The 15234-nt window shown below is 35.5% G+C and overlaps 1 protein-coding gene across 25 annotated transcripts in view; it reads right to left on the reverse strand.

The window, feature by feature from the left end:
• Positions 1 to 15234, reverse strand: part of LOC128855034 (F-actin-monooxygenase Mical) — a 205449-nt gene that overhangs the window by 116397 nt on the left and 73818 nt on the right. The window contains exon 1 of one of the 25 annotated variants that reach the window (XR_008453678.1): positions 4600 to 4669. The exons of the other annotated variants lie outside the window; for them this stretch is intronic. The gene's annotated coding sequence lies outside the window, so the exon portion shown is untranslated. Of the gene's footprint in view, positions 1 to 4599; positions 4670 to 15234 lie in introns of those variants that run through there. 25 annotated transcript variants of the gene reach the window in all.

Consider the following 15234-nt stretch of genomic DNA (forward strand, 5'->3'; position numbering starts at 1 on the left):
TGCTAGGAAACATAGACGACGCTGATAATAACTAATAATGCCAGATCGTCTTGTGATATGTGTACTACTATAAGATTCTAACCGTTCTTGCTGTTGTACCAGTTTACAAAGCCCAACTAAACGCCGTAAGTCACCGGTCCTCACCGTCAACCTCATCTAACGATTTCGACGGTGTGGGCCCAAAAGGGAAAGGCGTGTTAGAAAAGCAGTAAACTAACTGTGCTTAGTACTTTGAGCCCCATTCCTCGTTCGAAACAATCAAAGGCATGAATTACATCATACATAATATTTGTAAGTGAAAAGAATTTGTCCTCGTTGGAGCCTACATAATTTAACCAAATTTCAAAGAGATACTCGTGCTGATTGGTTAAAAATTAAAAAACGATAAGAATTAAATTGAGATTTTTCGAGAAACATATACGAGATAATGAGGGTAACAAATTATGTCATTACGCAGGACCCATAGTTACAAGACCCAATGCTTCTTAGTAGGGTAGAAAAATTGTATACATATACACACACGGTCACTAAAATAGGGACGCTGCCTTTTATCTAACGATTTCCTTGACCCGCTCGTAAAAATTTAAAGCTATAATTAAAATTTCACTTTTTTTACAACGGTATCACTGTTTCATTGTGAATTTAAAAAAGCCGTTACATTGAATAGCGTTATTGGTTGCACAGATTCGGTTATTTTCATAAGGTGCAATTTTGCGACCCACTAAAATAGGTATTGTAGTTCAAGGATAACTCTTGCATTTTAACTATTTAATTAAGTGAAAATTAGTGAATATAACATAAGAAGTGAATTAGATAGTTCAATTAATAACTAATAATTCATACGAATTTCTTTCAAAGTTGGGTCATTCGCAGCATTGCATAGTTGAGAAGCGGAAACAAAAAAAACATGCATAAATTTATCGCTGAATCACTTGGACATTCGAAAAATTTTGTATGTAAATGCCTTTAAGCCCAAAAAACCCCAGGACGACGTCATAGCAAAAATAAAACGACTTGCACTACAGAAAATTTAATTGTGACTCCTGCCAAGAGCGATAATTTCAGATCATTTCAACTGAAATCAACAACGTAGTATCAGCGAGAATTGTATGACGTCGATTTACAACACGAATCTACCAGGCAGAATAGCTCGTAAAGCTCCTCTTTATGGAAGAGAAAAAGTTTTGCTCAAGAACACAATTTATATTGTGGACTTGATGCGATGAAGCAATGCTTATCTTGTTATAGACTATGGTATAAGACCTATTCTCCTCATAACCAAAATAATGGGCATATTTATTTACAATAACATACTTCAAGAAGGAATGATACCATTTGCTGAGGAGAATATGCCACTTCGATGGCTTTTTATTCAAGATATTGACCCAAAACATTATCTATTTTTATTTCGTACCTATTTTAAATGACCACAGATCTATGAATTATTATTTATATTTATTATTTATATTTTATTATCGCATACAACTGCATATTTGATATTTTTAATGTAAAAAAACATGCATTTGCCGTATGAACGTGGGGCTACCTATGTATTTTAATGATCATACGTATGTATATACATATATGTTTATAAACAAACTGGCATTATACTGTAAAAATATATATTTTTATAGAAAAAATTTTAGTTTCGTAAAGTCATCACTGCCGCTGATACGCATTCGACATTGATCAAGCTCAAAATTGGATGTACAAAGTGAGCGGTAAAATACTTAAAAAATCAATGTCACTAATATGAGTATACAAAAACAATAAAGCGATCAAAAACCTACTGTGATTGAAATGTCCAATAAAAGTTGCTGCTGCTTAACCCTGATCTTGGTACATTTATGGCAGCTATTGATACAACCAAATACAAAACAAACAAAAACACAAAAAAAAAACATTTCCGAGCAATCAACATCGCATTAATTCAGCTCATCTACACAAGCGCATGTCCGGAATCCATAAATGCCATAGTTGTACAAGTAATTTGGAGTAGTGACAATTAGTGTCGCAATGATTCATTTAAATGCAATTAGTGTGTACTACTGATGCTGCAGCCCACGCTCCACTCCTCCTCTTACCTAACTCGGAGAACATTCCCAAATGGGCATTACATCTTAAAATGCCATTGTACTCTGATCATTAATTAATTGTCGGGTCGTTCGTCTGAGCTCAGTAACTAACAGCGAACAAAAGAAATTATGAAATGCATTTCCAACTGTCTACCCAACAACAAAAAAACAAAAAACAAGCAGAGGGAAGACGTCGAATGGCGGTCACCGTGCGGGAGGCCAATTATGCATTTGTCTAAATTAATATTCCTTTAAGTGTAATGTCTCATAGTCTTTGCTCTTTAGTACATATGTACATATGTGATAAAATTGTATATATGTGTATGTATGTATGTATTGCATTTGTATGCTTATGAATTGGCAAAGGCCGGGCGGATGTGTTGTTGACCCGATCTGTTGCGCACAGCTCACAAGTTGATGACAACAAAGCCAGTCAGTCAGTTAGGCAGTCCAAGACGTTTGTCCGTCTGTCTGTTTGTTTGTCTGACTGCCTGTCAATTTGTAATGCCAATGAGATGATGCATGTTATCATCAACTATACTATTAATGTTTTCATATCGTTGACTCGTGGCATCGCGCAGCTTGTCGACATTGTTTACGGGTTTTCTCATGAAAATTTTCCGCATTATTGTACACGAACTACTTGTAATTGTATACGAGCCGCATTTGGATGGGAGGACTGTCACTTTTGTCAGCCCGATTGTTATAAACTTATCTTAAACTTGCAAAGATTAGCACGTAGTTGCAGGCAAGTGCCTCCCACGCAAGTTGAAAATAGATGCATTTGCACTTTAGTATAAAAGATTGTGCAGAGTTTTTATTGTTTTAATTACAATTTTCATCACCAATAGAAATATTCATTCCAATGCGAATCCACATAAGGTGACGTTGCTATAGCAACTGATTTGTTGTCTTCTTGAGATTTGGGGGTTGTCTTATTTGTTGTTGCTTTATTTGTTTGTTTACATTCTCATTGAAATGTTGACATTCGAACCACCAAATTGCAAAAACAAGATAGATGTAAATTATTTTGTTGTTCTAGCGAAGTATCCTCCTATGAATTCGCCTTGATTAATTTTGAGACATTTCAAACCAAAAATGATAGATTAAGAGGTTTTGGCCTTCAGCTATCGTGAGGAACGAAATTTTCACCGTGATTGAAATCCACTTAAAGCTCTCGAAGCAACAGTTTTACAAAGTGGCGCAAAATTAAACATCGAGTTTTCTTTTTTAATAACTTTTTAGCTAAATTAAAAAAAAAACACATTTGGAGGATGGAAATCTTTGTTTTGACCTTTACGGGCTCCATTACTTATATGTTTGTATACTACAGGCGACGCTATTTGCTAAACTTATAAATCTTCCGATAGGGTGATTAATTTTGCGCCACCGTTAGTCGTGTTTTTTCTCGGATATATATACATACATATATCTGAGCTGTCAGCAAACACGCATCGACCATTGCCTTTAATCCGTGCAACCGGTAAGAAAAATGATTAATTAATTGAAAAATGTGTATTGATATGTCTATCTTAATTGTTTTCTCAATTCTGAAAGAGTATTGCACGATATCGATGTATGTCTCCTCCGCTGTCATTTTGTTTAATATTTACGGTTGATAAAGCAGATAGCAAAAAGCCGATAAAAACTACATAACAAAACTTGAAAACACCGATTTCATCCGCAACTATTTCATAAGCTCATATAAAACTGTGAGCTTATTTTAATTTTATTTCCTTGAAAATAAATTGAATACAACAAAAAATTAATGTAACGTTACAATTTAGTGCCGCTCCTAGTCGGAACATAGAGCGGAAGTCGGAAATATTGCTTCATGGAAATTTTAAGCGCAGACGCACATGCGCGTTAAAAAAACGCAGCTATTGTCAACCATCCAATTATTGCGAAATTGGTGAAAAATATTGTTGGCCACGCCAATACAAAGAAAAATTTGATACATAGGCACAATATTCCAAAATTTGGTCGATTAGCCTCCAATAATTGCAAATGCGAATCTATTAGGTGAAATAAAACATTTTCATCTTCGCTTTATTTCAAAGATGAAATGAAAATAGTTATACATATATAATTATCCATATACAAATGGTTCCAATGGTTTTCTGGCTAATCCCCAGTTTCTGGACAATTGGCATAAGCGCACACAAGGCGGTTTTCGACAATAAAGATACCCGTTTTTAAGAACAAAAAATTCTGAAAAGTGCTTAAAAATTCAATTAAAGAACGGATTTGAAGCAAAAAAAAAACAAAATAAATTCTCTTTTGTTGAAATTTAAAGACAAAAGACATTTTCATTATTGCAGTACTGCATCAAATAAAGCAACATAAATCAGTTTTATGTAGTATAGATTACACATCAAGTTCATCATCGGGCACTCGTAGTTCATTGTTGAGCACATGGAAACAAAAACAAAGCAAATACATATATATACAAACATACATGTGCATATGTACGTAGCTAAAATCAATACACTCAGGTGTGTACACAGGACAAAGGTCTACATACTTGCAACGTGGCTGTTGTTTCTTTTAATGGACACAAATACCCTGGTTTCACTGATAGGATTTGTTTACATCTCTATTTTAACTGATGAAGCTACTCGTTGCTGTAAAAGGTGGAAGCCCACACCAATTGACGCCAACACATGTTTATATGCTCGTACATACATACTTATGTATATACAAAGAAATAAGCTTACTGTATTTGCCGACTAGTGCTCAGTGACAACGACAAAAAAGTAAAATTAGACATGTTTGTGCATGCGTTGATGCATTTGTGTTTTGCTTTTACACAAAGTAACGGAATGATAGGTGTTGTTGATTGCTAGCTTATGGTGAGGTGCTGCCCACATCACTACTCGTCGACTGCTTTTAAGCAGCTGGATAGTACCAACAGCAAATAAAACTATGTAAATCGAGGTAGAAGACACTAATGAAAACTTGCAGTGCGTGACAGAGGGAAATTGACAGAATTGACAGCTTCGATTGCATTGCACAGGCTACATCGATTTCATAGACGATGGGTTGTCCTTCGGAAATTTTTGAAATGGCGTAAATGACATTGAAAACGGGGATGTTTGAAACTGAATTGAAATTTCTCTTTCCGAATACACAAATAAATAAATATGCAAACAAATAAATACATATTCGTACAAAAGTAAATAAATAAATAAATAAATATACTTAAATTGATTCACGATAATAAAGTATTTATTGCTTGTTTGTATCGAATATTGTCAATAGACGGTTTTGCTCTCATTGCTGCCTAATTTCCCAAGACGGCCAATGACAGCAGCGACAGGATCGTCGACATGTAAGCAATAAATAGATAGCAGTTATGCGTAGCAGAGAAATTTGTTAGCAAAAAGAAAATAAAAACACAGAGACAATAAGGCGATTTCGAAGGTTGCAGACGTGCAGCAATGTATTGCCGTCAGCATTGGAAATAGGAAAATCTTGATTGGTAACGCAGCTTATCTGGTATATGTGTGTAAGTACAGTGATTTCAATAAGTTTGTGCGCGCACTCTTAAGTTTAACATCTTTCTTAGTCGCAATGATTATAACCTCTTTTTTCCGTGAAGGTCGAATTTATCCTACTGTAACGACTCAGATTTCTTAACGGCCACGGACAATCCCGTCTGCAGCATTTTTGGCGCGTTTTGTGCTCCTACAATAATAACAAATCTTCTTTTTTGAGTATGATTAAAATGCTGTTACAGATGAAGTAACAATTCTGCATAGAATAAGGGAAGTAGGCGCATAATAGACTTAAAAATAGAAATCGTAATGAGTCAAATCTACAGCCAGTATTTCACATATTGGAAAATACTGCAGGAATCATCCTGCCAAGTGAAAACATCCAGTTTTCGGCATTTGTTGTGCCTCCTAATGAGGACTCAAAACTAATATAATGGCACTGTTTCACAATGTTTCGTGTAGAAGCAGCTGCGTGGAAAAACGTAAGTCATGGATTTCTTTAAAAGGGTAAATAATTAACATTACACTCGTTTGTGAACGGAGCAGTTAGTGATGCGAGTTGGGAGGCTTCATAACTGGGCAAATGCACATTTTTGGGGCAATTTTTGTTTTTCATTCAAAAATTGCTAGGCAAGCTCTTCGGCAGCTCCCTAACAAGAATTATCCCAAATTGAGAATACCTCATTTTGTAAGTCCTTTAAAATAAACATCCTTTAAGGATCTTTAGAGCTGTTTACAGTATCAGACTGTCATCAAGGTGTATTTTTATTCACATTTATTATTTTATGGTACGCACTGTTTGATGGAAAACTGCTGCATACTGCCAGCACGCAGCAGCCGGGAGCCAGCAATCGACCAACAGCACTTGACTTGCGTTGCAAAGCGAGGTGAAAAATTGCGATTTTACGCACAATGACTTTACTCGTAGTAAGTGCGAGTGTTCGACGACAGCGCTAACTTGGCGCGTTTAGCTATATCATTTTGTGGATATATATGTATATGTATGTATGCATATGTATGATAAGACATGTATAAATGTATGTATGTATATGTATGTGTATATTTTCAAATACAATCTAAGAATATGTTCAAGTATGGGTGTACAGCTGCAAGCGCACATGGAGGTCTGACGAATTTTCCTGCTAGGAAATTTCATTTTCATTTCGTGTGGATGTTATTTTCAATTCTATGCGCACTTTCGCATGTGCACCCAATTAACCCTCACAATGAGTATAAAAATATGCATACGAACAATTTTTTGACGTAATAACGTCTTATAATTCGATTTAACAGGCTGCACGCACGAAAAAATGTGTCGTTACCTTGCTCATTAGTGTTACCTTGCTCTTTAGTGTTACCTTGCTCATATGTAGTTACCTTGCTCATTAGTGTTACCTTGCTCTTTAGTGTTACCTTGCTCATATGTAGTTACCTTGCTCATTAGTGTTACCTTACTCTTTAGTGTTACCTTGCTCTTTAGTGTTACCTTGCTCATTAGTGTTACCTTGCTCTTTAGTGTTACCTTGCTCATTAGTGTTACCTTGCTCTTTAGTGTTACCTTGCTCATTAGTGTTACCTTGCTCTTTAGTGTTACCTTGCTCATTAGTGTTACCTTGCTCATTAGTGTTACCTTGCTCATTAGTGTTACCTTGCTCATTTGTCGTTACCTTGCTCATTGCATTGCATGAACTGCAAGCGAAAGCGCATATGTACATATATAAATTCACGTATTTGTATTTGCATATGCCTTCTTATTGATTATTATTAATTTGATTCACTTGAAGAATTTAAAATAAAACCAAGTTTGTTAATAATACCTGATGTTTTAATGTTATAATTATTAATTTTTTTATTATATATGAAGGAAAAAATGTATTTTAATATTTACCATATACCTTATAAGATATGTTGTCTATACTAATATTATAAAGAGGAAAACTTTGTTTGTTTGTAATGAAGAGGCTCAAAAACTACTGGACCGATTTTAAAAATTCTTTCACCATTCGAAAGCTACATCCTCCACGAGTAACATGGATTATATTTTATTTTGGAAATAGGGCTCGAGATATAGGTCAAAACGTGGACCCGGGTAACCTTCGGATGTGTATGTACAATATGGGTATCAAATGGAAGCTGTTGGTGAATGCTTTAGTCCAGAGTATTTTTCATGCCGCTCCGTGACTAGGGTCTCGATATAGAGACCAAAACGTGGACCCTAGAATGTGTTTGTACAATATGGATATCAAATTGAAGTTGTTGGTGAATGCTTTAGTACAGAGTATTTTTCATGCCGCTCCGTGACTGGGATCTCGAGATATAGAACAAAACGTGGACCCGGGTAACCTTTGGTTGTGTATGTACAATATGGGTATCAAATGAAAGCTGTTGATAAGTGCTTTAATACGGGGTAATTTTCATACCTATTGATGACTAGGGTCTGGAAATATATGCCAAAACGTGGACCCGCCGTGTCTTTGCACCGAATTAAACCAAACTTACACACATTGTTAAGGAGGTATTGAAGATGGTTTCCGTATAGTTTGGATACCTATTGGTAGATAGGGTCTCGAGATATAGGTCAAAACGTGGACCCGGGTAACCTTCGGATGTGTATGTACAATATGGGTATCAAATGGAAGCTGTTGGTGAATGCTTTAGTTCAGAGTATTTCCATCCGCTCCGTGACTAGGGTCTCGAGATAGAGACCAAAACGTGGACCCTAGAATGTGTTTGTACAATATGGATATCAAATGAAAGCTGTTGATAAGTGCTTTAATACGGGGTAATTTTCATACCTATTGATCACTAGGGTCTCGAAATATATGCCAAAACGTGGACCCGCCGTGTCTTTGAACCGAATTAAACCAAACTTACACACATTGTTAAGTAGGTATTGAAGATAATTTCCGTATAGTTTGAATACCTATTGGTAGATAGGGTCTCGAGATATAGGTCAAAACGTGGACCCGGGTAACCTTCGGACGTGTATGTACAATATGGGTATCAAATGAAAGCTGTTGGTGAATGCTTTATGATATGTTATGTTATGTTATGTTATGTTATGTTATGTTGTGTTGTGTTGTGTTGTGTTGTGTTGTGTTGTGTTGTGTTGTGTTGTGTTGTGTTGTGTTGTGTTGTGTTGTGTTGTGTTGTGTTGTGTTATGTTATGTTATGTTATGTTATGTTATGTTATGTTATGTTATGTTATGTTATGTTATGTTATGTTATGTTATGTTATGTTATGTTAATGTTAACTCATTCTCTATATCCATACAAAATATCTATCAAACAAATAAAATTAAAATTTTCTTTTGAAAAATGCAACCATTCAATCAGTATTTTCTTATGACGTTATCACGTTAAACTATCGTCAGTAAACCGACTTTACAGACAACCTCTTTTTTTTTAAGTCAACTTTAAACTATCAGATAATCAAAAGGTTTAACATTTTCAGCACAGCTCAGATCTTGAAGGCATTTTAGAATTCACATTTATAATATCAATGGATGATACACAGAATTGGCACACATATCTTTATTAAAAAGAATGGAATGAAATGTCTTCGATAACTTGGATCCCTTTACGTATGTAGCCGTCCCTCTCTCTACTTCTTGAGCAGTCATTAGGTGATGCATTAGTGATTGTATTAACGAATAAATAAATATTGATTTAAACCATATATTCAATCAAAAACAAGCTAGATCTTGGGTATTTACCACCTTCATCAAAAAGTTCTCGAAACAATCGGCAAGTGATGCACGAAGTCAACTGATTTCAGTTAATTTCCCACCTTGACATTCATAATAGAAAAAGTTAATATAATAAATTAATATAGAAAAAGTTTTTTTTTTAGTAGCGGTCGCCCCTTCTGCCATAAAAAACCATTTGCCGTTCGGAGTCGGGTTAAAACTGTAGGTCTCTCCATTCGTGGAACAACGTCAAGACGCACGCCACAAATGGGAGGAGATCGGCCAAACACCTAAGAGAAGAGTACACGCCAATTATTTTTTTTTTGTTTTTTAATACAGTGCACTCGCGGTAACTCGAATAGCCGCTAAGTCGAACGACGTGCTAACTCGAACACATTTTTTCCCCTAACTCGAACAATAAAAAAGCGCTATAACTCGAACAAAAAAACAAATTTATTTGTACACACATTCTTTTCAAACATGTACATTTTGTACATAGATACATATGTAATAGTATATGTATATAAATTATATGTATACTAGTGTATTGTCCATATGAATATTTCGGCGTTAATATCCCGTTAGTTTTCTGGGAACAACATCTTGCATTGACCAAATTGCTTTAAATTTGTCATTTGTAGTATATCAGTGCACGTGAGTAATGGATCGTAAAAGGTTGAAGTGTTTAACATTAAAAGAGAGGGCTGAAGTCCTTAACAAAATTAAACGTGGACGTAGTGTTACTTCTCTAGCGAAGGAATATGGGGTAGCCAAGTCCACCATAAGTCTTATAAAAAAGAAAGATAAGGCAATTTATGGCTTGCACTAACGCTACCGGCAACCATAAGCTTAAACTTCTCGTTATTGACAAAGCAAGAAATCCTCGTGTTTTCAAAAATTTTAACTGTCCGGTGGAGTACAAAAATTCCAAATCAGCCTGGATGACTTCGGCGATTTTCAAAGACTGGTTTCATAATTCGTTCGTGCCGCAGGTAAAATCCAGATTCATTAAAACAATTTTTTTAACCAAGTTAAATGACTTTAATATTTAGGTAAGAAAAAATTTGAAAGATGGGGATTACCTGAGAAGGCTCTTCTTCTAATTGATAATGCCCCATCACATCCCAACGAAATCGAATTAAAGTCCGAGGATGGTTTAATTTTAACTATGTTTATGCCGCCGAATGTGACACCATTGATCCAGCCAATGGACCAAAATGTAATTCGTATAACGAAACTATACCACAGAAATTTTCTACTGGCTTCCATTTTCAACAATCGATCGAAAAATCGATATCGATGACTGTTTTTTTAACATAGCACACTCAATTGATAAGTCGAACAAATTCGATAAATCGAACAGCGCCTGTTTTAATTAGTTCGAGTTATCGCGAGTGCACTGTATTTGGACGTGTTTTCGATTTTTTACAGTTTTAAAAATGTATCTGAATTTGCAACAATGAATTTGTATTAAATTTTTGCATTAAAAAGATACTCTAAAGAAAACAGCCGTTTTCGAGTGACATGGACGCTTCAGAAGAGATCATGAGTCCATAGAGGGCAGGCCGTCGATCAATAAAGTGTAAACATCAGGATATTGTAGTCCATGATTTGGGTTTGCACCGTGTTGCTGTAAAGTAAGTATTTGGGACCCTTTTCATGCACGAAAGAGATGGTGTTGATATCGCCAAAGACATGATTTCCAAGGCTGAATCCGACCCAGCATCATTACTGGAGACGCAATGCATATATCAGGCGAGTGTGTGGAGAGCTCCGAATTAACGAAGACCAAACACGACTAGAACAGCAAATGGTTTTATGAGGAGCTTTTTCATGGCAGAATACTCGGACGTTTAGCATTGCCTGCCGAGGGGCGACCGCTATTAGAAACTCTTTCTATAATTTCCCCGAATGGTAGTCACGCACCAACCCATTCGGCTACGACGGCCGCCCAGAGGTCAGACAGTTAATAAGGACTATTATTTGGGCGTTATGAGATATTTACGTGAAGCAATTCACCAGAAAAGAAAGGATTTGTCGGAAAACAACTCGTCGATTTGGCAACATGATAACGCACCGTCGCGTAGTGCTATCATTATCCGTGAATTTTTGACCAAGAACATCCAGCAACCATCGAATTCTCGTGATATGATTCCCTGAGATTTTTTTCTGTTTGATTGAAACAAAAAATCACTACAGATAACGCGTTTGAAGAACCGAAAGGAAGTAATGGAGAAATCGAAGACGGTTCTGGTGGTTTTAGCGAAAATAGAGTTGCAGAAATGTTTGGAGAGCTGGATCAAACATTGGCATGAGTGCGTGACAGTTGATGGGGAGCACTTTGAAGGTGACAAAATCACTTTTGAGGAATGAATTTGTATTTCGAAAATATGTTCAGGGAATTTTATGATCACCCGTGGTACTCAAGCAAGTAAAATGGCCCGTCAGTAGTAAGTTAGTTTCTAACCGTTTTGGTTTGCTGGGTATTCAAATGTACGTGTGTATGGCTGTGTGGTATAGAAATATGTATAGCTAGTATAATATATGTATGTATATATACCAATTCGTGGATATCTTTATTGAGCCGCTGTGTTGCATGTGGCAAGAAACTTGCAACTTGCCACTCGCCTCACTTAAAGCGTTTATACATATATTCCTGAAATGGAAATTTTAGGATTGACCATGAATTTGCAACGCGTCTGAAGCTTACAAAAAAATACAACAACAACACCAACAACATCGAAATTAAGCGGATAATCGACAACACAGACGAATGACGGAGAAAGTGTATTCATTTATAACACTTTTAGCCAGCTGGTGAATAATTTGTTTAACCGGCTAACGCGCTTGGAAACTGATTTATTATGGGGCAAAATAGTGCAAAGTGGCAGCTGGCAACGTCTTAGAATTTGGTTTGCTACATTTTAAAATTTCAGTGCAGCGAATTAATATCGCAAAGATGAAATTCGCCAGCTGGTTGCAAGCAAACCAAAGCGGCACCTAAGGCTCACATGACAAATGGGGCAAAGGTGTTTCATGTATGCTAGTGCTAAGTATGGATGTGTATGTGTATTCGTATATGTGTACATAAAATATATAATTGATTACAGACAAATGTGTGGCTCTATTGACAATTTAATATAAATAACAGAATACTGCAACTAAACAAACAAATTCGTAGAAGGAAATTGCATACCTTTTGCCCAATTATAAATGGATTATTATAAGAAATCAATTGAATTTTATACAATATTAATATAAATTTGTTGTTAAAATCAAATCGAGGGGGTTGGAAAATGGAAGAATGATTAGTTTACAATAAAGATTTGGAAGTTTAAGTTTAGGAAAATTTGTTTGAGCTTTGAAATCTATTCGTCAATTAAATCTCGTCTAATCGTCTATTAAATCAGTCAATCGAGAGGAAAACCTCAACTATGAAAAGAATTAAGCTTCATTAAGTTCTTCAGCAAGCAATGAAATTGACCATAGATCCATTAAAGAAAATATTTAATTTATTTACGAAAATTCTTGCCTTGTATATTCAATAAGGGTACAGAGTAAATTGAAGAAGATCTGCGCTCAGGCCGGCTGGTTGGGGTGACATCCGTAGACATGGTAGGCAAAAAAAGAAATCGAAGAAAACTTGTTGAAGTACCCGGGGGCGCAAAATGAATCACTCTATCGGAAGATTTAGCTGCAGTAAACAAACACAAAAATAAGATTTCCATCACTCAAAATAATTCATCCATAATCATTTTGATACGTCTAAAATCAACGCAAGAAGATTGCAGAGAATATCTCGATTTTCAACGCAATTTTTCGAATCTGTGTAGTGGGAACAGTGATAAACTTATGAACTGGATAGCTGCTATAGGAGATATTTTGGTTCATGACTATGAGCTTGAGCCGAAGCAAAGTATATGAGTATATGAGCCTAAGAGTTCAAGATGTCATAAAGTGCTATAATGGTGATGACTACTTTTTGGTTGGGTTCAGAGAGCAACTTGTTGGTCATTTAAAACAAAAAAATGGCTGTGTGACTATTAAAATAAATAAATAGATAAATAAAATAAATAAATAATTGGCGTGTACACTTCTGTTATGTGACTGGTCGAGCTCCTCCTCCTATTTGTGGGGTGCGACTTGATGTTTTTACACAAATGGAGTGAGTAATTGTTTTATGACGTCTCCTAATAGCAGATGGTTTTTTATGAGGGCCTTTTTTGTGGCAGAAATACACTCGGAAGTTTGCCATTGACTGCCGAGGGGTGACCGCTACTAAGCTATGCTTTTAGAAAAAACTGACATTGATGCAGAAATAAAAGAAAAATGGACTCGAGATGTGCATATTTTGCACGACAATGCACCCGTTTTCAAGATTCATGTTGCGCTGGCTTCCCTTACTACGCCAATGTAGCTTCGAAACACTTACAACTCTTCCAATAGAATGGATTTAGCGGCTGTCCATAAAACTATTATTTTTTATTTTGTAATTTTTTTTAGTTTTCTTTCACTAAACAGAGTAGATCTGCGTCTTTTAACCGGATACCTTACAGGTCACTGCAACCTGAGGTACCATCTAAACAATATTGGTCTATCCGATACCAATGTCTGCCGCTTTTGCGAAATGGACATAGAAAGCTCAGAACATGTGCTTTGTGAATGTCCTGCATTGGGCAGACAAAGACTTCACCACCTTGGTGGTATCGTAGTATCTCCATGCAATCTTTGGAACAACAAACCCAAAACTGTGCTAAAATTTCTAAAAAGCCTAAAACTTTAGGGTTACAAAATAGACCTTTCACAATAGATCAGCTCTGGTCGCAGTGCGTAATGGCCTTCTAATAATAATAATAGTTTTCAAAAACAGAATTAAATTAAAACAATAAAAAACAAAATTAATTTTTTTTATTAACAATTTGAAAAAAATATATTATTTTTCAAATATTTTTTATTATTCTATTTTTCAAAGTTCTTATTTATTTTTATTTTAAACTTTTTTTTTATTTTTTATTTTTTTGTTTTTCTAAAACTGTTTTCCCCCAAAAATGAAAGAAGCGCTTCAAGGTGGGGATAAATATGCAGACAAAACACTTTTTTATGGTCTAAATAAATTTTAAGAAATATCGAAGAAATGCATTTTAGCTTAAAGAATATATTTATCTAAAAAGTTAAATATTTTTAACATTCACTTTCCCTTCCTCTTTATTCATCAAACTTTTTAATCATACTCGTATTTAAAAGCTTTCTATTACAACCCCATACATTCCGTTTGCTTGCCCACTGTGCGTTCGATTATTGTTATTATTGTTAGCGTCATTTTGTGGCTGCCGTAAAAGGTTTCGCCGGAATTGCATTGTGCGAATAGTGAACGACTGCGTCAAAATACCATAAAAGTCAATACGTCGGATATGTGCTATACAATGTTTATTTATACACATAGATATTAATACTTTTTGCATATAAATTTGCACTTGCTGACTTCTTTATATGTACATAGTACATAGAACATCCGCTTCAAGGTGCTTTAGTGCATTTTCTTTGAACAATGCACTTCGGTATATATCACAGAACGTTTCGCAATTTCACACAATGCACATGTGCTATGCGCCTTCTAAGCAGGAAATGTTCTAGAGACAGATTTATGAGGTGGAAAGTGAAATATAATATAATATTACTTGGCAGCAATTGGTTAAAAATTTCACACTGACGTTTTGAAACTATTGCTGCTCTGCAGAAATCTTCTCCGAAATTTTATATCCGCTGCACAACTGCTGCGACTAGGTTTCGGAAAAGAATGCAGCGACCAATTATTCACACTTACTAGGACTGCGCCAAGTAAAAATAACGATTTGCCTATATGAAAAGTGGATGACCGCGTATTCGTCATAGTTTTAAATTATATAAACTAATTCGTACGCCAGAGCCTCTGAGGCACTGTGAATCTAAACTCCGTAATTCTCCTAATCCTTC

Source organism: Anastrepha ludens, chromosome 2 (assembly GCF_028408465.1).
Source record: "Anastrepha ludens isolate Willacy chromosome 2, idAnaLude1.1, whole genome shotgun sequence".
NCBI classification, from domain to species: domain Eukaryota; kingdom Metazoa; phylum Arthropoda; class Insecta; order Diptera; family Tephritidae; genus Anastrepha; species Anastrepha ludens.